The following is a 2642-nucleotide window of genomic DNA, read 5'->3' on the forward strand; positions in this document are numbered from 1 at the left end:
AAAAAAAAAAGAGCTGGATTAACATTTTCTTATAGATTTTTATCTTTTAGATCTGTATATGTATGTGTGCATAAATATATTCTAATTTAAATATTTTTCCAAAAGTGCTTACTTTGCATTTGAGCAAATATAATTAAGAAACACCTTTCTTTAGTACTTTCCACAAGGTGGCACTATTTGATAACATTAAAATAAACAACTACTAAGAGGGTCAAGGGGAGACAGGAAATTGTACAGCAATAAATGAATTTTTTAAAGAAAAAAAGCTAAGGGGGCTAGGAAGGAAAATGTGCAACAATGAATTAATGGAAATCCAAGTTTTCTGTAAACTTTAGTTAAAATCGCAATAAAAATTATTTTAAAAAAAGAAAATACAACTCAAAATGTAAAAAAAAAAAAAAATCCAACAACCCAAAAAACCTTACTGCTATTCAATTCATAGTGGCTCAAAAGGACAGCCATAAAATCGGCCCATAGATTTTCTGAGGCTGGAAGTCCTTGGGCAGGAAACTGTCTCATTTTTTTCCCCATGAAGATGTTGGTGGGTTTGAACTGCTGACCTTTTAGTTAGGAGCCCAATACTTAATCTACTGTAATGTTATGATAGCATTACTACAATTCAGAAGCTTTAATTACCATAGAGATTTGGAACACTATAAGGAGATGGTTTATCTTTTTTAATCCAATTCTTTTGTTGCTTTTTGTAATTCAGTATAGAATTAAGAAAAAAATGCAGTGATCCAGAGAGACCACAGGAAGCCTAATGACTTGTATGGCCTAATCTCAGAAGATGCACTGTCCTCTCTGCCACACTCTGCATTAGATATAAGTCACTCAGAGCAGTCCACATTCAGGGTAGGGGAACAAAGGCTTTCTTCTTGAAGGAAGAGGTTGAAAGAATAATAAGAGTGTGTAATATAAAAAAATAAAATGCTAAATCCAAAAGAAGGCAAAGAAGGAGAGACACTAGTTGTTGGCCAGGAGAAACAAATGGGAAATAATAAGATAATATTAAGCCCAGATATACTAATAATTACTATACTGTTGTTTTTGTTGTGTACCGTGGAGTCTCACAGTGTGGAAATTATTGAACCATATCATTAATATCACATGCAAGCAAGATTCTGCTGAAGATTATCCAAAAACGACTGGAACAGCACACCAACAGAAAACTACCAGAAGTGCAGTCTGGATTTAGACAGGGCCGTGTTCGTAGGGATATTGTATGGATTGAGGCTCAATATCAAGAAAACAAAGATTCTCACCACTGGGCCGATTGGCAGTATCGTAATGGATGGTGAAGAGATTGAGATTGTTCACAATTTTGGTGTGCTTGGCTCCACAGGCAACACACTTGGCACCAGCAGCCAGGAAATTAAAAGACATATTGTGATCAGAAAGTCTGTCTCAGAGACCTCTCTAAAGTGCTGAAGTGCAATGATGTCAGTCTGGAGACTAAGGTGCACCTGATCCATGCCATGGTCTTTGCAATCACTTGTTATGCATCAGAGAGCTGGGCAATGACTAGGGATAATAGAAGGAGAATTGATGCCTTTGAGCTGTGGTGCTGGAGAAGAATATTGAATATACCATAGACTGCTAAGAAAACGAACAGGAGCAGCAACAGGAGAGGAAGACTCCTGATGAGATGGATTGACTTAGCAACTGGGGTAATGGGGGTAGGTGTGTCAGAGATACTGAGATTGGCACAGGATAGGGCAGAGTTTAGGGCTGTTGTACATAGGGTCGCTATGAGTCGCAGGCAACTCAATCGCATGGAACAACAACAGCAACAATCATGGAGTCAGAACCAACCCATAAATGACCCTCCAGAGGGTTTTCAGAGGCAGTAATGGCATGGGAGAAGATTGCCCATCTTTCTTGGAGCAGCTCGTGGCCTTGAACTGTGTGCCTTTGGGATTGCAGCACAATTTCTTTCCCCTAGGCCACCAAAGCTCCCTAATTACTACATTAATTACTGGTAAATTTTCCTTCTATAAGACAAATATTGTCAAGCTGGATTGAAAGAAAATGAAACCAAATAGCTTTATATGCTGCCTATAAGAGTCATACATAGCTTTCTTAAATTACCAAGCAAGGGTTCAGCGTAAAAGGAATGGAAAAGTTAACTGTAATAAAGAGTTATTTCATAATGGGTAAAGCTTAACTCTTCAAGAAGTAGTTCAAAATTCAGCTGGACTAAAGTATTAACATTGTTGTTGTTGATTGCCTTCAGATCAAGCACGACTCATAGTGACCCTATGAACAAAAGGCATGAAAGCCCCTCTACAAGTACCAACATTTATCAAAGTTCATAGGATTTCCAGAGGCATGTTATTTAGGAACTAGATGCCACTCCTGCTTCCCCACCACGGCTGAATTTGACTTAAAAAAAAAAAAAAGAAATAGTTCTAAATTAGAATGTACCTAATAATACAGAGTCAAATTATATAAAGCAATAAAATAACAGAATTTAAAAGAGAAATAGATAAAGCCATAATGAAAATTATTTTGGCATTCTTTTCTCAGTGACAAATCAATCAGACAAAAAAAAAAAAAGGTATGTAAAATATCTGAACATGCTAGATTTTTCCTCAGTTGATAAGCAGAATGCTGCTCTCAATAACAATCCCAGATTTTTT

The 2642-nt window shown here is 36.8% G+C and overlaps 1 protein-coding gene across 1 annotated transcript in view; it reads left to right on the forward strand.

Annotated features, from left to right (window-relative positions):
* FAM185A (family with sequence similarity 185, member A) overlaps positions 1–2642 on the forward strand; it is a 49685-nt gene that overhangs the window by 9967 nt on the left and 37076 nt on the right. The window lies entirely within an intron of this gene.

Source organism: Elephantulus edwardii, unplaced genomic scaffold (genome assembly GCF_000299155.1).
Source record: "Elephantulus edwardii isolate Elephantulus edwardi_28Jun2011 unplaced genomic scaffold, EleEdw1.0 scaffold00022, whole genome shotgun sequence".
Taxonomy (NCBI): Eukaryota; Metazoa; Chordata; class Mammalia; order Macroscelidea; family Macroscelididae; genus Elephantulus; species Elephantulus edwardii.